We start from the raw sequence: 25,003 nt of genomic DNA, 5'->3' as shown, positions 1-25,003 counted from the left end.
CTTCTGCTTTATTAAGTGGATAATCAGAGAATGAATTAATGATATGAAAGGCATAAATTTAGGTCATCTGGAATCTGCCTTACATAATGAATTCTTAGTTTTGTGCATCACTGGATCATTACTTGTTCATGATGTAATTTGTATAGCTGTTGCTGGAAATAAATCAAATGACTTAACATTATTTTTCTTTTCTTCAGAAGGAATAGCATTATTACTCTGAGACAGTGATAGTTTGTATAAAGTACAAGCATTACTATGACTTCCACCTGGAATTTAAACTAGTTATGGTATAGTTTGCATCTTAATAAATGATAAAAATTAGTAAGTAAGTATGTATCACTAGGTATAGTTATAAAGCATTCTTTCTTTCTTTCTTTCACCACAAATTGTCTCAATGAATAAATTACCAACATGTGAATATTTTTTTTCTGTAAAATTCATGGTTCTAGACCAGTGGCAGATTCATTGTACCTTGAAACCAGGGCAGTTTTAAATACATGGGCACTTGCACAAACTTTTTTTTTATTTTGTACCATGCATACATACTCATGCTCATTTGGATTCACCTTCCTGATTTAAAATGCTTTTATTATAATCCAGTGTGTCTACCCATCAGGTACAACAACTTGATTGTGAACACCTCAAATGTCTGACTGTGATAAAATAATGGTCACAGTAAATTATTCCAACTTACTTGATATAAATGCAAAGTCATACTAATGACTGTTTCATTTGATCATGATAGCCAGGGTCAGCCGTTCTTATCCATAGACAGCAGCTGTACTCAAAAATTATCTTCACAGTGTTAACTCTACAGTTCAAAAATCTGAATGCATGGTAAAACTAAATAAGCCTATGTAGACATTTGCTGTATACAGCTCATCTGATTGTGACAAAAGTAAAACCTTTCAACCTTTTAGCACAAGACTCAAGAACAAAGCCAAACAATAATGAGGAACAAACACCCAGAACCAGAGACAGACTTATTATACATTTATAAAGTTAATAGAATGTAAGTTTTTGCATTAGCATGCATTTTCTGAAGGATATAGTTTGAAACGCAAATGTTTGTAATCATTTAGTGACTTTTATTATTTACTGGAAAGCAATTGTTTTATAAGGAACAGACTAACAAATATGATGCAAACTCTGACACACCCTTTAAAATCAAGGACAGTAAAGAGACCTATAGGTTCAGCTTTGTTTCATATAAACAGCAGACGCAAGTATCCTAACTTATTTGACATAAATGCTCATTATTCCTGCAAAGCCAAATGATTAATCATAAAATAGCAGTCAGAGAATAAATATTCCAATGTTTTTCATATAAGTGGACATTAGTTCTGACAAAAACAGACTTTAAAACAAGAAAGCAACAAGAGGATATTTTGTTTCCCTCCATAGCTAAGCATACCCCTATTAGCATACCCCTATTTAGTGACTGCAATCCTGAAAGCGTTTCAGAAAATGACAAATTTTATGAGACAAACATGGAAAATATTAGGTAAAGTTATAGACATTCTGTGAAATCAGGAAGAGTTTCAGTTTATTTAACACAGTTACCCAAGACTAAATATAACAATGTATTTCATACAAGTAGGTTCATAGGTTAGTACTAGGCTATGAACCTATGCTCACAAGTCCTGAAAAGCTAGAGTTTAAAATGAGTAAATTGACAAGAAGGTGAGTTTATTTCATTCAAAACCAGGACCAACCTCCACCCCTGACTGCAATCCTAAGTGATTTGCCAGAAAAAACACACATTTTTGGGCCAAGGACAAAAATATCAGGTAAAGTTGTAGACATTCTGTGAAATCAGAGACATTATCAACTTTGTTTCTTACAAACAGTTGCCTGTGAATAAATATTCTAACATAGTTCATACAAATGCACTTATGTCCCACAAAGCCAGTCTATAAAATGAGCAAATGATTACAGGATGACTTGCTTTCATCTGCAGCCTGGCCCCTCCTTATTTAGTGACAGCAATCCTCAATTATTCTTCAGAAAACTAAAGATTGTATGAGGCGCAGACCAAAAACATGAGTAAAGCCGAGAGCAGACTGTGAAATCAGGGGCAGTTTCAACTTTGTTTTCTATATAAACATAAGACAAAGAGTAATATTTCAACTTATTTCACACAAATGAGCAGTCAGAATTTAAAGTAAGCAACATGTTTCTACCCTGAGCAGTCAGCCTGAGTAGTCTCCTTAGTCCACAAGTACCTACTGTACTGTTTAAAAGTGATGGGCGTTCTTCTCGTTAGCCCATGTTTAGACAAATAAGTAACTGATGCCCTTGTCCAGCAGATACACGGGTGGAATCCCAGGGATAAAACTTTGCTGTAGAAGGTTCACCACCACATGAGGTATTCACCACATGAACTAAATACAATGAATTACCATTGCTGAACTAACAGTTTTTAAAATAAAATTATTTTGTTGGGTGTCCATGTGCCCCTCTGGAGCAAAGAAACCCAGAAGACATTTAAAGAGACATATAATCGGTATGTTTAATTGAACAATTTAGCATTTGTTTAGATAAACATGCTGATTATATGTATCATTATATGTATCCTGAATCCCATAGCCCAGTAATAAATTATGGAATGAGAAAAGCAATCCTGATGCCTCATCAAATTGTTTTTTTAATACCATAACTTAGTGCATGATTACCTGTGGTTGCTGTACCATCCACAGCAAAGTTTTATCACTTCAGTAAAAACTGAAATAAGATGCAACCATGCTGGAATCTTCACTCTGTGTGTGTCTATTACCTCCTGCAGTAGAGGTTCATGGGATATATGCAAATGACTCAAAGAAAATATTTTTATATATGTATATATATATATATAGATAATATATATATATATATATATATATATATATATATATATATATATATATATATAGATTATACATATATATATATATATATATATATATATATATGATATAGATATATAAATATATATATATATATATATATATATATATACAGTGGATATAAAACGTTTACACATTCCTGTTAAAATGCCAGGTTTTTGTGATATAAAAAATGAAAACACAATAAATAATTTCAAAACTTTTCCCACCTTTAATGTGACCTATAACCTGTACAATTCTATTGAAAAAACAAACAAATCTGTTAAGGGAAAAAATAAAAAAAATAAAAAGTGTACAATATGCTGGTTGCATAAGTATGTGCAAACTGTGTCATGTCTCTACTTGTCTAAGGTAATGGATAATAGCACATTTAACAAACTAACAAATTGACAATTTAGCAAGCTAACTGGATGGCACATTGGTGTAGCAGTAGCATTGTCGCCTCCAAGCAAGATGTTTTGCGGTTCGATTCCTGACTGGAGTGCCTTCTGTGTGGAATTTGCATGTCCTCCCTGCGTTCATGTAGGTTTCCTCCCACGTTTTAAAGACATGCGTCTGGAGTGTTTCTCCTGGGCCTCTGCTGAAAATTGGCTTTGTTCCAAGTCAGACCTTTCCTGGTAAACAAATGTTAAATAACAACGTATGCTATTTTAACAGTGCTGCTATAGTAGTTACACTGGATCTGTATAACCAACTGACATTGAAGCTTGGAGTTAAATGGAATATTATCGGTTCTTCTACTATCCAGAGGCATATGATTTCATGTAAGAAGGTCCTGAGGTGGAAAAACCTCTTTCAGAAGTTGGCAATATGAAATTAAGGTGGTGGAGTTGTCCTATATCCTAACTTTGTGAGTAAAAGGAGTAGGGAGACTATATGACAGACATTTTCTTTTCTAAGTGCTGGTATACAGCAACTGCAAAGGATAATTTTGTGAGACAAGAATGTAGGTATTCTCAGAAATAGGAGATGTTTGGCTTTAGAGAGAGAGGGGGGGGGGTACAGGCAGGCAGACAGATAGTGATGCTACTGCTTCTATGAAAGTGAGGAAAACCTATAAATATTTTTAAGAATGGACTGTACATAAGAATAGGTTGAGTTTTGTCTTTTACTTAATAGTGGTCATGTCTACTTAAGTTTGAAGACTAGTATATTCTTAAAGATATGACAGTCTCAGCTCCCTGATACAAGTATTTTATCATCTTTCCATGGCAGGCCATAATTTTACTGGGTGTCCAAAATCTATGATTAGTAATGACTATGTAAGGCTCCATTGAAAGTCCTGCATACTTAAAAGCTGCCACACTAGCCACCAAACACCTTACTGGGTCAGTTATTGTTAGGGAAAAACACAAAAAACAAAATAGGTAATTTCAAAGATCACTGTTTGAGTTTTTGATAGGTTTATCAATAATATGGTGTTTTATGCCTCATATCCAAAGCTTTATAAGACTATCTTTGGATACTGAGGGTTCTCATGCAATGAAGAGGAATATGTCATCATTACATAAGGCCAAGAGCAGGCGATGAAAATCAGAGGCCAATTCATTAACAAAGTTGGGAAAGAAAAACAAGTAAATATGCACCGAACTTTGTGAACTCCAGAATGGAGGAAACCAGGCTGTAAGACAATGCATATTCTGGAAATAAAAATAACTAGTCTTAAACAATATGATTGAAGTGTTACTAAAACCAGTTTCTTCTGGCTATAGAAATAGTTTTGTAGTCCACATAATCACATGTGCATTTTAAGTTAAGAAAGAGACGCTTACGAGCAGTCATTTGTCAGTTTTATTGAAAATAATATTAGTAGAAAAAGGAGGACAGTAGCTGTACTGTGTCACAAAAATGGTATACTGAAACTGAGAAGGGAGACACTCTTATTAAATAGCAGTGTTATGTATAATAAATAAGTGCCATTGAAAGACTGAAAATGTTGGAGCTAAGTTTCATATCCCCATGATGTAAACTTATAGTAAAAGCATAATAATATTTTCTACATTTCTGTGTATTTGCCTATGTTCCTACAGAAATTGTAATATGTAAAATGATTAGCAAGCGCACAAGGGAAAGCAATGCACAAGCAGTGATGCCATCACAGAAAACATGCTGTACGACAACAGTGTAAGTGAAAATGTTCGTGGTGATATCAAATGCAATATGGAAAAAGAGCAGTGGTAGAGTATAGGGATAGAGTGCAATATGGAAAAAGAGCAGTGGTAGAGTATAGGGATAGAGTGCAATATGGAAAAAGAGCAGTGGTAGAGTATAGGGATAGAGTGCAATATGGAAAAGAGCAGTGGTAGAGTATAGGGATAGAGTGCAATATGGAAAAGAGCAGTGGTAGAGTATAGGGATAGAGTGCAATATGGAAAAAGAGCAGTGGTAGAGTATAGGGATAGAGTGCAATATGGAAAAAGAGCAGTGGTAGAGTATAGGGATAGAGTGCAATATGGAAAAAGAGCAGTGGTAGAGTATAGGGATAGAGTGCAATATGGAAAAAGAGCAGTGGTAGAGTATAGGGATAGAGTGCAATATGGAAAAAGAGCAGTGGTAGAGTATAGGGATAGAGTGCAATATGGAAAAAGAGCAGTGGTAGAGTATAGGGATGGAGAAGGAACAGTTATTTCCTGACTGAGCCAATACAAAGGTAGTTTAACAGGTGGAGAGAGAATGGAGGAAGTCATGGAGGACAACAGAAGAAACCATTACTGTAGCTGTAGTTAGAAGGCAAGGGAGGTGAAAGGTCAGAAAGACAGTGCCACACAAAAGGGAACTATTAGAGCCAGACAAAAGGGAACTATTAGATTACTCAGCATTATGTTGAAAGCAAACAATAGAAACTTGTGAGCTGAGAACTATGGGATAATTATGTAGGCAAAGGCATGGATGCAACAGCTGAGGATAAAAGCAAATGAAATACAAAATCAAGTAGACGTGAAGTAAAATGATAATACCTGGTAAGTGGAGAAGCTTCTGGACATAAACTTGCTTCTTTAGTACAATATGTAATCTGCAACTTAACATGGAATAGGATAAATAATATACTTTCCACATATCAATAAAATAGAAAAGCTATGTATTTGTTTGTTATTTGATAACTTGGTTGTAAATTAGTCTAAATATACTTTTCAGCCTTAATATGGCAAATACATTGCAAAAATAGACAGTCAATGCACACGTTCTGCATACCATTTGGTAAAACAAATTCATACATATGAATTCCCCAGGTTAGAATGGGATATAAAAAGGGACAGGAGCATTTCAAATATACTAAAACACACACAACAACTTAAATGCACTACATTACAACTATTTATTTATTTGTTAACCGGGAAAGTCCAACTTAAAACTAAGCCAATTTTCAGTAGAGGGATGGGGAGAAACATTCCAGACACATGTCTTTGTAATGTGGGAGAAAACCAGTGTAACCCACACAAATGCAGAGAGGACATGCACAGAAGGCACACCAGCTGAGAATTGAACCAGAGAACCTATTGCTGTGAGGCAACAATGCTACTGCTGCACCACTGTGCTGTCCACAAGTGCTCACTTAAGGCTACTCTATCCCTTACCCACCTACAGTGGTACAAACACTCCTATATACGTAATGCTAAAACCTTCAGAATATCTAAAGGTTTATTTTCCCAAACATGTATTTACCTTACCTGCGAACCTTCAGTGTTCCATTAATTTACCACATTTCGTAGTCATTCACTCTGCTGGAGTAAATGATACAATTTAAAAAAAAAAAATATATATATATATATATATATATATATACAGAGAGAGAAAGAAAGAAAAATATATATACACACATGTGCACACACACACACACACACACAAATATATATATATATATATATATATATATATATTGTTTTTATATGTATACATAATATATATATATATATATAGATAGTGTATTTGTATGTATGCGTGTGCACATGCATGTATGTTTGTGTGTATAGTGGAAGAAAATCACCATGAAAAAGACAGCATTGCAGCCAAAGACTCACCCAGTAAGGAAAATTAGTTAAACACAAGGTGACATTTTTTTTGTTTTTGTCTTTCCAATTGCAGCATTCACGTCTGTATAGACACAGATACGATCACGCTGCTTATAGGGGTCTCCACTTCTTAAGTGAGCAGTAAATGGACTGAGAAGTAAGCCCTCTAGATAAGCAAAAATTTTCTATAAGTAACTGCAGATACCAACAAAAAATGAATTACTTCAGAACCTGCTGTACAGCAGTATGAAATACATTTCTTACTTTCAGTACCTTAAACAGCTGAAAGCATAAACTAAGCCAAATGTTATAGTTCATTGCTGTAAAAGAAAATTCATTTCATTCTGTGTAATATGCTTGTCAGTGACTTCTTCCAGAGTAAATATCCTAGGGTTCAGAGGTCAGTAGAAAGCAATCAGTCTATATAGCGTAACAAGCCTAGATACTAAGCCAATACTCAAAAGTCCCCTGTAGTGTCAATGATAACACAAGATAGAAGATAATAGAAATTGTATGGCTACCCGTCCTGTTTTATAGGTTTACCTTGAAGCAGACAATGGTGCTTCTCTGTTTTATATGTGATGCAATTTTGTTTCAGAGGTGGGGGATAGTTGGGGATATGACTATATCATGCCAATATGTTTTGTTTTGTGTTGGGTTTTAAACCTTTAACTCTGTATTTGAAGAACCATCTGTTATGTAACGGAAAATGATGTCTAGTAGGTTCAGGTCTTTCATGTTTTGAAAATCTAGATACAGATCACTGTGGAGGAATCTATGAACAGTCTAAGTACAGAGAAGGACCTTTCAGTCTGTCTGCATAACTGACGGTATGGAATTACTGAGGTCTCTCAAACTGAATAAAATATGTCTGCTAAAAGTGGAGCAAAGGAGACTTAAGCCTTCTTTCACTCTAGGGGATCTTCCTTTAGAAATCAGTTAAGCCAGATAAAAGGATTTCTAAATTACTTTGGAGACATGGTGATCAAAAGATAAAGCATTATTAACAAGGCTGCCTAGATCCCTTACAACTGTGTCTGGTTGGAGGGGTTCTGCCAGCCATATGGTAGGACATTGAAATGTTTTGATTATCAAAATGAATTGTACTGCATTACTCCATATCTAGTTTGAGTCCTTTGTTTGCGGAACAGTTGTTAACATCGTCAAAAATGTGATGGAGCAATTGTGAGTCAATGATGGTAAAAACAAAACCAACTTTGCAGTCATTTGCAAACTTAGACAACGCATAGGCCAAGAATGTTGGCTAGAAGGTTTGAGAAGCAGATGCCAAATATGACAGGACTAAACACTGAGCCCTGTGGTATACCACTGATAACATTTTTTATTTCAGAAATGGCCCTGTGATTCTTACCACATGGCCTCTGTGAGACAATCAGTTATCCAGGAACTAAATACAAGAAGAATGCTGCACTGTGATGCCCAAACTGCTGATGAGGTAGGTATAAAACTGCTGATAAAAACCAAATGTTTCAAACAAAGTTTATTTCAATTTATTAAAAAACAGTAATTCAGTCACCATGACGGTTAAGCACTTTTGTCTACTCATTCCATTGGTAGACTTCCTCAGAACCAAAATGTAACTGAATAAGTTACAACAAGTTTTATCTCTATGTCACATTAGCATAATTGATTGAAAGACAAATCACTCCTGGGGCAAGACCAAACTGTCCACCCATCATTAGCAAATTGACCAAATGCTATCGCAAAGAGAGCTATAACAATTTTAACTTTTCTATGAGAAAAAGACTTTAAAACTTTCTAAAAACATAATAGGTCACAACTGAGTCTATGTAACACCACTATTACTTGTGTCATAATAATAAAATAAAATAAATGAAAGGTTATATATCAAAGGCTTTAAGCTTTAAAATGCTAGTAATTGAAATAGTGTTGTTCAAACCAGGGGGGTCTTGAGAGTTAAGGCGTATTTGCCTCAATAACTCCTTAGATTCTAAAATAGTCTCAATGGCTCCTTCCCATTGATTACTTAAACCCTTTTAAGTACAGCAAATTGGAAGCTATTAAACCTTGGGCATGCTAAGGTATGCTTAAATAATGCACTGCTCATATTTTTATTGCATAGATCATATAGATATTCATAAACTCTTAAGGGTTCTGTCAGTTTTGCCAACATAGTACAACCCTCAAGAGTCACAACATGCAATCTACACACACTTTTAGTTGCACAATTGCACCCATTTATCAAGTAAACCTTTATTTCAAATGGACCAATCATCAACTCAGATGCTTCCAATATGTAAAGACACTAATTACAGTGTTCACATTTTTTCATACCTTTTGTAGGTCTGGTCTGAGATGACCACCGACTTTCAGTATTTGCTTTAAATTTCTACCTCTTTTTAAAACAAAGATTGGTTCTGCACCCAAAAGTTGCACTAAATTTCTTTCAGATCTGAATATAGACCAGTGTTTTCATATGACATTCTTAACTTCGTAACTTATGGGGTGGTAACCCAAAATTAAGCTTCTAGGCATTCCAGACCCAGATGGAACATTCACAATAGGTTCAGGTTGATATAAAATGGGGCTAAATCTAGTCGCTTTATTTGAAACTTTCTGTCTGATGTTGCCCACAAATAATTTTGAATATCCCCTTTCAATGAACATCCTAATCAGGGTACTACACTCCTTTTTGAAAACCTCATCATCAGAGGTCATCCTACTAATTCTAACAAACTGGCCTTTAACTAAAAACCTCTTCTGATATTTAGGATGCAAACTCTGAAAATGTAAATATGAGTTTGAAAAGGTTGGCTTCCTATAAATTGTGGACTTGAAAGTCCACTGATCTTTGTATATGGTTACATCTAGATAATTGCCAAAAATATGAGAGATGGTGTGAGTGAATTGCTGAAACAAATGAAAGCATTAATAAAATGCAAAAATTTATTGAACTCGCTGCCTGAATCTGTCCAAATGAAAATATGTCATCAAGGTATTGCTTGTAAGTCACCCAACTATTCTTACAAGGAGATGTGAAAAGAATATTCTACTCCCAAGCCCACATCATTATATTGGCATAAATGGGTGCACACACCACACCATTAGCTACACCTTGAATCTATTTGAAATATTCAACTTCAAAAGCCATAAAGTTGTTCTCCAGAACCAATTCTTTAAAGCACATTAATATTCTATAATCAGATGTCCTCACACATGTACACTTTAATAAAGCTTCTGAGAAACTAAGCCAGGCCCAAAGGGTATGCAACCAAAAAGGTCCTGCACATCAATACATACTAATAATTTATTGTCAACACCATGTATCACTGGAAACTGTCTCAAAAAATCCCATAAAACTTTCAGTATATATTTGTAATCGGCCAGAAATGTTTTGTAATCTTCCTATCCACAAATACCACTAAAGTGTATGTCTTGGGATCTTCTGGCTGATACAATGGGTCTCACTGGGGGATTGGATTTGTCTTTGTGGACCTTGGGAATTCCAAACACAATAGGTATTGTGGGCTGCTCAATGTTCAAAAACTCATAAGTGTCACATGTAATTAACTCCTTGGTAAATAAATCATTCAAATACAAATCAATGTTACAATAAGCTAAATTAATTGTATTTAAGGTACAGTGACATATTTTGTGGTGTCCATTAATAGCTGCAACATCTTGCTGGAGTAGTCTGAAGCAATCGGTTATCCATCCACCACACAACATATGGATTTATATTCAGATCTGCATGGTGAATACTTTCAAAAGTCTTTGCCAGATCCAGATATATAGTTACTGCATAACTCTGCACCAGATAAGTATCTGATAGAAGCATCTCTACACCAGGTAAATGCATCTCTGTCTAACTATTGTTTTAACTGTAAGCAAATTATTTCTGTTCCTTAGCTAAATCAGCTTTGTTAAAACCAGCCAAGTAGGCCCCAGCAGTAAAATCATAGCTAGAGTGGGAGTATGGCTTGAACTTTGCAGACTGAGTGTCTAGTTTGAACTGGTTTGTAACAGTAATACGTTTGATGGAAAACTCTTGGTTTCTTAATTCTATATATCACTGTGTGTTTAGCTAGTGCTGGCTTTTGCAGCCTCTCTGCCTTGGGAGCACCTTTTGGTTGCATATTTAAACAAAGGAATCTACCTGCTGAGTATCTCTACACCAGGTAAGTGAATCTCTTGCCATGGTTTCAAAAACGCTGCCTCCCTTTTTCTGTTGTGGATCAAAACAGGCAGTGTCTCTACTTCAGCCACTTATTGTAATTTGACAACCAAAGCCTCCTACCTTTTTTTACTGCTATTGCCAGATGTATAAGTTATTTAAATACTTTTCTCCTCCCATTGTTTTCCATAGATCTAAATAACGAGTACCCATCCATCCAACCAGTCCAGCATTCCTCTTGAGAAACCGCCCTTATTATAAATTCTTTGTTCCATTTAAACCATTTGGCATTGTTGTAGACTTCTAGTGCCTTATTTCATCTTGCCATTGGTTTATCTTCCTTAAATCACCTTATTGACAGTAATTAGCTAGCTGTTAAATTACTGGGATAGCAGTGCACTTTGTGCAAGTTTTGTGTGTTTTTACATTAAGAGGTGCACTGGTATGGTTTTGTGTGATTTTACATTAAGAGGACTGAGAATAATCACCTAGTGGCATTGGGCGGTAGCCCGTTCTATAAGAGTTGGGAAACACACGGGAAAGGATGTGAGTGTAGCCATTTATTGCAGAGCTCATTTCCACAAAACTCAGCAATGCTTTGTGGCTTCGACTGTGAATCCAAGATGTTTTGACTACATCCAGAGCCATTCAGGCGAGATAAAGAACTTTACTGTATTTTTGCACTTGCTCTTACCAATTTAAAGGAATGCTACCATTTCACGGTATTTTCAAAGCGTTAAAGCAACTGTTTACCTGAAAAATCATTCTTCTTGTCTGTTTGTTGGTTTTCTGACCTGCCTTGATTTAAATCATTTTGGAGAAGGACAATCTAGTCAGGGACTTACTGTTTTATTTTTTGTTTGTTCTTTTTTTTTTTTTGTGCCTACACTTGAGAGTTACTTTTGTTGTGCTTTTACATTAATAATTTCCAGGGTCATCCATCTTGTGGCAGAAGGTGTTTACCTGGTTTCTCTAAGTTGGGAAGCACTCCAGGAAGCTCAAAGTACAGTTGTTTAATGGCTAGAGGGTGTAAAAGTTAGTTTTCAGCTTTTTTGTGGCAATAAAGTAGATGCATCTATGCAGAGCTGCTCTTGTATAATAGCAAACGCTCAGTCTGTAAAGTTTACCTAAAGCTAGTACTTAGGACTTGAACCTGTAACACAGTAAGGTTTTGAGTGGAGCTGAATGTAGGGCACATAGTTATTGCACTGTACAGAACTAATAACAGATCATAGCACTACCTATGAGTTAGCCTAAATCCCAGACACCACACTGGTGACTCACAGTAAAACCAAGCCCCTAAACCATAACAGACCAACCCTAATACAGGTCCTGACAATATGGATATATATTTTCTTAATGTCTTTGTGGCCAACTTGGCAGATATGGTCATTCTGAGACAATGTAGCAATTGTCTCATGTGCTTTGACAACCTTTTAATGATTAAAGAAGCTAACACAGTATGTGAGAGATGTACATGCATAATTTCCTTAAAATCTGATTTTTTTCTTACTAACAAGGTTGGCAAGAAGACACACTCTACATCCTACAGACATACAGCTCAACACACACATAGACATACTTACACTGAGAGGCACTTAAAAAAAAATTCCCAAACCTCAAAGACCACCTAAGCCATCTAATGGCAACACCGATTTTCAGCAGTCACTAAAGCACATACAAAAAACACATAACACCACACATAAGTTTACACACAATGGTCCCGAAAGAACAAAGTCCACAGGGCAGAAACACTTTACCTAGTACTCCTGCCATTGAGGATTCTGTTGTACAACGCATAGATGCCCCTCTCACTAGGCTTGACAAGGAGAAGATAACGGTTAGTTGCCTATCTGGAGCTATTTTATAGAAAATACTTCTCTCCTTACCCATCCTCTTCCAGCTTTCAGAATCCATCATCACCGAATCTCCTGCTGTCCTGCAGCTTCTTCTTTCCTTCTTCATTGCTACTTCCCCACCACCTGACATCTATAAAATGCAGATTCTTGTACTTAGTTATGTTACTCTTCAGATTATCCTCTATACTGCTCCTCCTACTGTGCCATCTTTCATCCTACCATGACTCAGTAATATATCAGAACATCTCTCCAATTCTGTCCCAATCACATATTCATTCTTACTCTTTACACTCTCCACACATTGCACCAAACCTATTTAATACTGTCCCTCACCTTTATTCCAAATATAGACTGATTAACCGCACTTCAACTCAAACCAAAAAAAATTAAGTGCAATAATTTTTTTCCAAAAGCAAGTATGCATAATTCCCCAATATATTAAAATCCTGCTAGGAGGAAATATACTCCCTAATCCTGGCCCCACCTATCACAATGAACACAAAGAGAATTATCTTCTACACACTTCTCTAACCCAACAACAGCCAGTCCTCAACCCTGTCATTTTTTCTGCAATAGTTGTTAGCAGTATAAGAAGTAAAACTGCTGACCTACATGCTTGGATTATCCAATTTAAGCCAGATACTCTCGCTGTAAATGAAACGTGTCTTAAACTCAGAATAAACCACTAAGAAGTTATACCTCCTGGCTATAATATCATCCGTAATGACTGTTTAAAGAAGAAAGGCGGTGGCATTGCTTTACTATTTCCCAATACCTATCACATCTGCCTTTACAGTAAACCAACACCAAAATTCAGTTCAGAAGAGCTTCTTCTTACTTTCCTGAAAATAAACAATTATAAACAAATATGTATTACTGTCCTTTATGTCCATCTTGGTGACAATACAGCTAAACTGGAAAATATTCTACATTAGATAGCCATAACTTTTCAACAAAAAACATTACTAGGTAATGTGAATGTCAATTGTTTGGACAAAATTCTAACTCCTCCACCTTAGCATGAACTTATTTGGTTTCACGCATGCCATTAATGTCCCCGCTAATTACAGGAAGACATCAAATTCTCTCTTAGACTGGATCCTAATATCAGACCCTAGCAAATACTCATTCACAGGTACAATGTCAGACTCCCTCAGCTATTGTCTTCCAATCTATATGACTAGACAGCTCACACACCCAGTTAAATGGCATATTTATAAAACAATGTGTAACCTTTCCAAGTTTAACCCAAAATGCTCACTACTACAATATCATCTACTAACTGGAACTGCCTAAAAATCCTCCCCTTAGACAATGCTATAATTGAATTCAGGACAGCTATCCAGAACAGCCTTGCATGTCTTATAAGGAAGAGACTGAAAACAAATAATGCAATTTGACTATCCAAAAAGAGTCAAATGCTAATGCAGGATAGAGAAAAAGCATGGAAAGAATGTCAAAAATATAAAACACCACAATATCTTGAAAACATCAGAATGTTTCACATTCATAGTAAAAAGCAAATAAATGAAGACAAAAAAACTATACTATAATATCTTTCAGAATAATAGTGAACACAACCCTAAAAAAGTTTGGACATCCATTAAAGAAATGTTACATCCCAGCCAAAAATTCAACCCAAACCCCTCTCCCAATAACTCACTGCTCAAAACTGCAATACAGTTCAACTCTTTTTATAGGTAGTATAGTATCTTTAACCAGTGATTCCTGAACATCTAACCCCAGCCCTGCCCAATAGCCACATATCACCACATACACTTTCAGCTTCAAACCTGTGCTCACATCCTAAATACAATTACTCTTAAAAGACTTAAACCATGCTCTTCTTCAGCTGATGACCTTCCAAGTGAGTACCTAAAAATAGCAGCCAATAGCATTACTTAACCGGTCTCAATCCTTATATAAAGATCAGTCCAGGAATCCTACATTCCCTCTCTGTGAAAAAGTCTCTACAGACATAAGTTTAGATCTATAGTAATCTTATCTCCCCTTACCAAAATACTTGAAAATGTATTCAAAAACAATTACAAGACTATCTCTTGCAGGAAGAACTCTTGTCTCCTACACAACATAGCTTCCATCTTTCCCATAGTACTAGGACTGCCCTTCTAACCTATGTAGATGCTGTCAATAACGCTAGAGATAATGGCAAACTAGTCTCTTCCTTATTTCTAGACTTGTCAAAAGCCTTTGATACAGTTTGTCACAGCAAACTTCTACTTCAAATGTTTTCACTAGGTTTCTCTCAGCCCACACTTCTGTGTTTCAAAAGCTACCTGTCCAATAAATAGGTATTAGTCAGCAAAATGGCACTCCATACTCTCTCCTTACCTCCTGGTCACCACCAGTGTACCACAAGGCTCTATCCTTGGTCCTTTCCTCTTCCAACACTTTCACCAACACTCTCTATACTTCCACACAACAGGCCACCTTAATACAATACACAGATGATTCCACTCTCATTTGCACATCTGACAACATAGTACATCTCCAAAAAATTACTCAGGAAGCTTTATCACCCACTGAAACATGAATTCATAAATCACAACTCATGCTCACCCTAAAAAAAGACTATACTACTATTTTTTTGCCCAAATCACTCTCTCGTGAAAAAAGCAAAATTTGAAGTCCTCTCTCTTGATAATACAACCACTGAAGTCACTTCTCATAGTAAACTATTAGGGATGATAGTGGATGATAATTTTACATTTGATCTGCATATATAAAACTGCATAAGAAAAACTGATCAAAAACTAGGGATGCTTTACAGAGCCAAAATATTTCTCACAGACACAACTAGAAATATACTTGCCACTACTTATCTCCTCCCCAGACTTCTTTATGGTGCTCCCATCCTTACTAACCTGCAGGCTTCACAAAAATCAAAACCTGAAGAATGCTATAGCAGAGTTGCTAAATTTGCAGCACATACCCTTTTCAGAACCTAACATTGTACAGCACTAAAAAGCCTAAATTGGTTAGAACTTTCTCATCAACTAACATATACATAACTTCTTACCACCTATAAAATAATCCAACATCCATCTACCTGTCTAGTACTAAAAAGCATTTAAACAACCATGTTACCAGTCAATCATTGCAATACAGTGACCAAAAACTCCTTTCTGTCTACAGACCTAGCAAATCTGCTGGGCCTTGTCTATACTTGTACAAGGTTGCTAAGGCCTGGAACTATTTACCTGTATCCATCAGGTCTATACCCTCCCTCCCATCTTTCAAAGACACTGTGAAAGACTTCCTACCAAAAATCTAGCTCTGATCTTGCTCAAAACTAGTATAACCTATATCCCTAAATGTAAACAAGTACCTTTTCATTCCTAATACCTCCTTACTCTCTCACTTACTTCCTTAGTGCTATCTAATTCTGTTCCCTGACTTTCTCTCTAAATGTATCATAAGCCTGTTTTTCCCTCACTTCATATTGCAATTCCTAGTTGTATTAGACTAACGTACCTTTAATTTCTCTACAAACTTGTCTTAAATTTCTCTAAATATTTAAATGATTGCCATATACCTTGTATACATTACACCTAATTTGTTATAATTATTTAAACTGCAGATGTTTTTGTTTTATTTTTGAAGATTGTAAAATTATTGTTCTTAAAAATGTTTTGTAATAATTTGGAGCTTTTCTTTCCGGGCCTCCACTGAAAATGGGCTTCTACCCAGTCAGACTTTCCTGGTAATCAAATATCAAGAAATCAACAAAACAACAAATATTAAAATGTACACATTCAAGTCACAACACTGCATGTACCAGTATGATTCTATTATAGTCCATGTGAGTGGAAAATGACCTGAGGCGTACCTCATTGGACTATACGAAAAGATACATTATGGATCTCTCTGCATATATCTTGTAGACAGGTATGTGCCTTGCATTGAACAGCATTCTACCTTCACATAGGATGATGCTACAATTAGAACACAAAATGATTGATTTTAACAATTGGTTTAGTTTCTGGTGTCACCTTAGGGGGATGCAGTACCTATCAGGATAAACAGACCACTTTGCTTTGTTAAGGATAGTCTGCATCTGCCCCCCCCCCCACCGTGGGGGGGGGGCTAACGGATATTGGCTAAAACTTTATCCATCCATTAGATCCTTTTTTAGGCAATGGCAAAAAGAAAAAAAAAAATCAAAGCAACCTTAAGGTGCTACTGCTCAATGCTAGAGCCTATAGAAGAATTTCAACACCCTATACACTCTTTTTACTCTGGAGAATGTAGACATTTCTGCTGTTACTGAGACTTGGTTTAATGCTGCAGAAAGTACTCCTGTAGTGCAAAGTTACAGTGCCTTCCACACATTTAGACCAACAGCAACACAGACAGGAGCAAAAGATGGAGTTGTCTCGATTTACTTTAGCAACAAATACAACTCCAGGTTAGTTAAACAGGATAATGCCCTAGAGTTCATTTATGTCCAGACCTCCATTGACAAGGTTCAATACCATGTCCTGTCCAGCTACAGGTTACCCTGTATGACAAACAAAGCTCACAACTTGTAGCTGGACCTACTGAAGGCTCTCAAAATCCAACCAAACACCCTATTCATGGGATACTGTGAAATATATACTCCTCTAACTCACAGCCATAACATTTCCGACTTTGTCAACACAAACACCCTGGACCAAAAAGTATACACTCTAAACAGGGGCTCAAACATACTAGACTAGGTACTCAAACATGGGAGATCACTGGACTCCCCCATATTACATCCTCATTGAAGAGGTCAGATCACAAAGCTGTCTCCCTGAAAATAAAAATCAACCCAGAAAACTCAACTAAACCAGTAACAGGAATTATTCTAAAGCTAACTACATCCTATTAAGCAGCTCAAAACCTGAGAACACAGCTGACTATGCATAATTGTTCACAGAAACCTTATACAAACATGTAAATGGTTGCATTGAGGCTGCCATATCTATCAGAAGAAAACTCCAGATCCAAAAACAAGCTAAGAAAAAAACCCAGATCTAAAACCAAAAACAAACACCACTAGTGGAATCCTAACCTTAGGGTATATAACAAGAGAAAAAAGAAATTGAGGCCAAAATCAGAAAGAGCAGCTCTCCGTGAGACAAGTGCCCTCTGACTGAACTAAACAAGAAACTAAGAGGTATAATAAAGTCCAACAATGCTGATTATGAGGTCAGAATAGCCTCACAGGCTAAGGACAATCAAAAAGCCTTCTTCTACAATGTCAGGAACCTTAAAGGTAGCACACAGCAGTGTGCAGAACTGGTGGGTGGTAAATGGCACAACCTTCAATGACCAGGCTGACATAGCAAATCTTCTAGATAATAAATTTAGGTCTAACTTTGCAGCCCACTCTGCCCCACTACCCACTTTGAAATCCCTTCCAGCATATCTCACTCAACTATCAACAGGAGGCAATCTTGGCAGCTCTCACTAAGATCAAAAACACTGCTTCAATGGGCCATGGCAACACCTCCAAAATAGCCTCAAACGTGACCTAGCAGGACCATTAGAGGCACTGTTCAGTTATAGTCTCAAAACAGGTTATGTACCAAGTAAATGGTGGGCCACAACAGTCATCCCTCTCCAAAAGGGTGAACCATCAATCGACTCTGGGAACTACAGACCCATCAGTCTGACAAGTCTAATATGCAAAGCCATGGAACTAATCGATAGGAAAATAATCAACAAGGACATTGGCTACCTATAGATACTGGACCCATCCCAGTTTGGCTTTGTCAAGGGAAGGTCTTGCCTACTCATCCTGGTAGACTTCTTCAAGAGGGTGACCAAGGCAATGGATGAGGGAAAAATAGTGCACACCACCTACATTGACCTGGCAAAGGTGTTTGCTACAATACCCAGCTCAGGTATTGTTGGCAAACTCTCAGAACTAGGCATAAATACCTGCATAACCCACTGGATTGCTAGTTTGCTCATAGATAGGACCCAAGAAGTCAGGATTGGTGAGACCACTTCCACCAAGACACCAGCCACCACTGGAGTACCCCAGGGCTGTATGTTGGGCCTGCTCCTGTTTGGCATCTATATCTCAGAAGTCAAGGTAAATGTCAAAGGCCTCTGGCTCACCAATTTCACAGATGACTACAAACTGGGAGCTATCACAGATTCCTCCCATGACACAAGCACTCTACAAGAGGGTCTGACACAAACAAATGATTGGCATCAGAGCCATAGATTAAAATTCAATATGAAGAAATTACGTTTGTGAAGTTTCCCACCCAAGCTAATTACACCATTGATAAAACACCCTTAAGAGATGACGTGGTAGTTAGGGATTTGGAACCATATGTTGACAGTAACTTGGCCTTCCACCAACATGTAGCCAAAATAGTAAGTAAACCATTCTATGTTGCCCAACTCATAAGCAAGAGTATCACATTTAGGTCCAAGGAAATTAAATTACCACTCCACTCAACCCTTAGCAGACACATCATCAAATACAATGCCCCCTCTGGCATGTACCTAACCAGGCACCCGCAACAGTTGGAAAGACCTCAAAAGTTTCTTAACAGGAGAATTCAGAGTATGAATACCCTGTCCTACACACATCTCTTTAAGACCTTGTCTCTTTTCTCAGTCTTCTACTGAAAGGTGATCTTGACCTATAAATCACAGTAAACACAGTAACCATTAAGTTTGTAATAATGTATAAACAACTTACAATATCTCGGAAACCACTCATGTTGAGCACATACTATTAGCAGCATTTTGCTCATCCAGTAAGAGCTTTCATATGAGGCTAGGCAGTTCTGTCTGTGATAGCTGCTTGTCAAGATATTTAGGAAAACATGACATTTATGACTATATAAATAGAATATTATAATATCAGCAATGAATATCTCTTTATCTGCACTAGACAGAAGTCAAATATGAACACAGTTTTATTTGTCATTGTATAAACTTTAAGATGAAATCTTCTAATGCCTTGTATGTAGTATAGTTTTGGAATTATTTATGAAAATATGAACAAGCAGTATTTGACATTTAGAGGTGTCAGTAGGATGTAACTGCAGAAATACCTGGAGGTGTCACTCAGCTGTAATGAGATAAATAGAACATGCTGGAGAGACCGATATGCATCTCAGAGTTCTCCAAACTATGGAACAGATTCCCCATCCACATGAATCAGAGTTCATCCCTGACTCTTTTCAAGTAAAACCTTGATCATTGGATAGGAAATTGTAAGCTCACCCCTGATCTGACCCCCATGCCTCTGATGGACAGAATCCAACAGTAAGTTAATTAATCCCAAATTAACATACCCCACAAACTCAACCCTTAGCTAGCTCACTAGTAACATACCCTCATCATGCAGGCATCCAATGTACTTGAAGACAAAACTGGAACAGGTTGCATAGCTAAGCTTATAAAAACCCTGGTGGTGATTAGCCTAACACAAACCTATGAACCTATAACTGCTGCCACTATTTCATTTTTTTTAATTAATTGATGAGGATAATGAAGTATGACCTACATTTGACAAAACAGGATTGATAAGAGTCCAGACTTAAGAGATTTGCAATGTCTAGATTACTTGCTTTTGAGACAATACATAGCAGAGCCTTAGATATGAGACTAATGAGACTCATGGGCTTACTATGGGCCATATATGTGCCTCCTTGTGCCAAGGTATTGTAGTGGTTGCTTTAGAGTCTTCATTAATTTAACTAGGGAACAAGTTTAGATTAGTGAGGTTAGGAAGGAGTTCAGATAGACCATGTTTGATGTTGATAACAAGATAACCTGTCAGGGCTCATGCATAAGGTATTATTAGCTTTTGAATGGTCTGAAAGGACTTGCTCCATAGTAATAATAGTGGATAGCCAGGACTGTGGAATCTGTGGAACAGTTATAGCGACTTATTACACAGAACAATACCCAGACTATCCAAAAGTGATACTGGAAGTCAGACAGCATAATAACCCATTGCATGGTACACTGGCAATAGCATTGTATGAAGGCAAATACAAAATCAGACCTGAATAACAGAGCATGAATGAGAACATGAATAATGATAGCACATCTAATACACACGGATAGCAGAACAGTCTGCAATGCAGACTGTCTCACCACAGAGCTAGTGATGGGAAAAATATTTCTTATACTAGTTTGGTAGATATAGTATAACACAGCAGAAACAAATGTATGAGACAGTTTGTACAAAATAGCAATAGCGGCTTCCTTTCAGTGTGCAATCTGCTGATATAAGCAAGCAGTTTTTCTTATGTAAGCAGCATGTATTGGAGTGTGTGTGTGTGTGTGTGTGTGTGTGTGCTCATGTCTGTGTGCGTGTGCGTGCATGTGTGCGCATGTGCACACGTGTGCGCATGTCTGTGCGTGCATGTGTGCGTGCGTGTGTGCGTGTGTGTGTGCATGTGCACACGTGTCTGTGTGCGTGTGTGTGTGTGTGCGTGAGTGTGTGCGTGTGTGTGTGTGTGTGCTCATGTCTGTGTGCGTGTGTGTGCATGTGTGCGTGCGTGTGTGTGTGCATGTGCACACGTGTGCGTGTGTGTGTGTGTGTGTGTGTGTGTGTGTGTGTGTGTGTCTGTGTTTGTGAATGTAAACACATGTTATGACTGTGGTTGATAGATTCTAACCAATTTATAAGTACACATCCAGGCTAACATTAGTTAGGGATATAGTAATTGTAATTTGAATATCAGATTTAAAATTTAATCCCATACTTCTTATTGGCTACATATTTATAATATCACAATATATGTTTGAACATTTTGGAAACTTTTATATCTTTTCAAATCTGTAGTAAATTTGTTATCAAGAGGAGAATGCAAGATAAGAACTGTTTATTTATACAGCATAGTGCTTACAATTTTGCATTTCTTATCAAAAGAAAATACTCAACACCTTCAAAATAAATCATTTAAAATGTAAAAATCATTATATTATGGATGAAAAAGCATATCATTTATGATTATAACAGCTTCTGTCATCTTTCTACTTTTCTTAACATAGCAAAACACATTAACTGTTTTTGTTTGTTTTGTTTCTCAGGAACAAGCCAGGATCTCTGGGAAGTTTACGGACATGCTTAGTATTCTACACCATTTAACTAGTGGTGCTAAAAAGCAAACCTTTTATTCATTGATCAGATCCTCAATTACAGGCTATGCAGTCATCACCTTTGCATTCAAAACATACTGGACACGTGTTAAATGTTTTTCACATCATGTCAATGTGAAATCACATATGTTACCGTTAGCTACGTCTCCAAGACCTACTCAGTTATCTAAGGTTTACTGGGAAGTTTTAAATGCTTTAATAATAGACCACCAGATTGCCATTTTAGGTTCATAGGTTCTTAACAGTCAGGTGGCTTGAGCAATCAGATAGACAAAAATCCATGCAACCCAAAGAATTTATTGAGTGGGTTTAACATTGGACTAAATTAGGACTGTACTGCATACCACAAGAATAAATCTGTGGTTACCCATCTAATCGACAATGCAGATGTTGAAGGAGGCATGCAAGGTGAGCTTATTCCACATGTAGTAGATTCTTTGGGTGAGGACCTTATCTTTCCAAGAAGTCTTGCTATTTTGCAATGAAGGTTGAAGCTTGTGATGTGAGTGTATTTAGCATTTCTGAGGTTTAGAAATTCAATAGGATAACATCTTTCATAGCCTAAAAAAACAAAGAAGAGCTCACTATGTAGGAGTAGACCTCTCAACTGTCCAGGTTTTTGCAGAATGTCTACTTTTTTTGCCTCATAACTTTGCTTTATTTTTCATAAAATCTGTGATTTTTCTGGCAAATAACTGGGATGATCTGAAGACTGAAGTCACTAAATAATGGCATACATTTGAGTTTCAGACTTTGTATACTTCCGAAAAAAGCATGCCAAGACATATCATGTTATTCTACCAACTTTCCAAGTTTATAAGAGCACTATTTAATCTGTCCCTAGTTTTGGGCCTTTGTCCCCTCATTATGTCAGGCTTTGTCCAGATTATTTGCACTGAGGTTGAGAGGTATGTGTAGGAGCAGGTATGAGACAGAGAAAATCAAGATAGTTTTTAGCATCACTGGAAAACAAATGGAACTGAGTCCTTTTTATGTGTGTTTTATTTTTTGTGTACTTATTAGGAAATGTTGTGGTCTTTCTAGATGGACAAGATGTGTGGAGCAATACCTTCCAAGAAATGCACTCTGTTCTATGAATGATGAGGGAAGAATATAAAGGAAATATGTCATCCTTTGGCATAGATTGTATACCCTTGGTCATTAACTGGGCAAGTTAGAAGGATTTCCTAACTTGTAATCATACTTAATGACTGAATGATAGTTAATTGTCAAGAAAGGTGCCTGAGTCTCTAATGATTGTGTTGATCTTAAGCTGGGTCCAGTTTATGTTTTAATCCACAGAAAATACTTATTTCCTAAAGGTAACTGCACTACAGTGTTTGGCATTAAGATTAAGGCCATGACTGCTACAGCAACTATTGGTTCTGGAAAGCATATCTTGGAGGACATGAGTGTCCATGGAGTGAGTGTGTGTTGCATTAAGGATAAGGCCATTGTTGGTACACCAAGTGTTGGTTTTGGCAAGCCTATCTTGGATGATAGGAGTGTTGACTGAGTGAGTCATTAATAGCATCCAGTTTACAGCCACTGGCATACTTGGTTAGCTATGTGCATTTGATCAGAGAGCTAATGGTGCAGCGGTTAACACTGTCACCTCATAGCAAGAGGTTGTCCAGTTTTATTCTCAGCTGGGGTGCCTTCTTTGTGGAGTTTGCATGTTCTTCCTGAGTTTGAGTGGGTTTCCTCTGGGTACTCTAATTTCCTCCCCCATTCTAAAGCCATGCGTATGGAGTTTTTCCCTGGGCCTCCTCTGAAAATGTTAAATAAATAATCTAAGTGGATGACACAAGGGTTTATCCATCTCTGTCTGTCTTTTGTTGACTGAGTTAGTCCACCTAGGCTAGTATCCTCAGGTTAGTCCCACAAGATTAGTGGTCTCTTTTCAGGGTGACAAAAATGTGGTATTTATACTACTAGGAGAAACTTGCCAAGGCATCAGGGAACTTCCACTGCTCTTTGCAGCTGCTAATTGGCACCAGAGAGCTTCTAGAGCAGCAAGGAAGAGGCTTAAGGAAAGCAGCAGCATGATGGAGGAAAGAAAAGCTACAGAGAGTTTGAATGTGGAAAAAATGTCTATGATACAGAGTATCATAATTCAGATAAAGATTCCTGTGTGGTGCATGATACAAATGAGCAGTTTGGCTGTAGAAATGGAGAATGAAGCAGATAACAGGAATGGCATCAGAGGGGCTTGCAGGCGATGTTCTGCTGAAAGGAATCAAGCAGGATGATCCAGGTGACAGCTTTGCCATTTTGTGGGCTGAGATGGCAGATATTTATTTTCAGAAGTGCTAAGGATGGTAATGTGGAGAAGGAACCAGGTGATGTGGCAGCAGAGAAGCAACAGTGACAGAAAGTAAAAAAGAAAGCAGCAAGACACTGAGAAGGTGTCTGGTTTTGTGGGGACAGAGAGTGCAGTAATTAAAAAACATATAAAGCAGCGACAGCAGGTAAAAAAGAAAGCAGCAAGACACTGAGAAGGTGTCTGGTTTTGTGGGAACAGAGAGTGCAGTAATTAAAAAACATATAAAGCAGTGACAGCAGGTAAAAAAGGAGAGCAGCAAGACACTGAGAAGGTGTCTGGTTTTGTGGGGACAGAGAGTGCAGTAATTAAAAAACATATAAAGCAGCAATAGCAGGTAAAAAAGGAGAGCAGCAAGACACTGAGAAGGTGTCTGGTTTTGTGGGAACAGAGAGTGCAGTAATTAAAAAACATATAAAGCAGCAACAGCAGGTAAAAAAGGAGAGCAGCAAGACACTGAGAAGGTGTCTGGTTTTGTGGGAACAGAGAGTGCAGTAATTAAAAAACATATAAAGCAACAGCAGGTAAAAAGAAAGCAGCAAGACACTGAGAAGGTGTCTGGTTTTGTGGGAACAGAGAGTGCAGTAATTAAAAAACATATAAAGCAGTGACAGCAGGTAAAAAAGGAGAGCAGCAAGACA

The sequence above is a fragment of the Protopterus annectens genome, chromosome 1.part0 (assembly GCF_019279795.1).
Source record: "Protopterus annectens isolate FY-2018-M chromosome 1.part0, PAN1.0, whole genome shotgun sequence".
Taxonomy (NCBI): domain Eukaryota; kingdom Metazoa; phylum Chordata; order Ceratodontiformes; family Protopteridae; genus Protopterus; species Protopterus annectens.
This window is presented reverse-complemented; position numbering follows the sequence as displayed.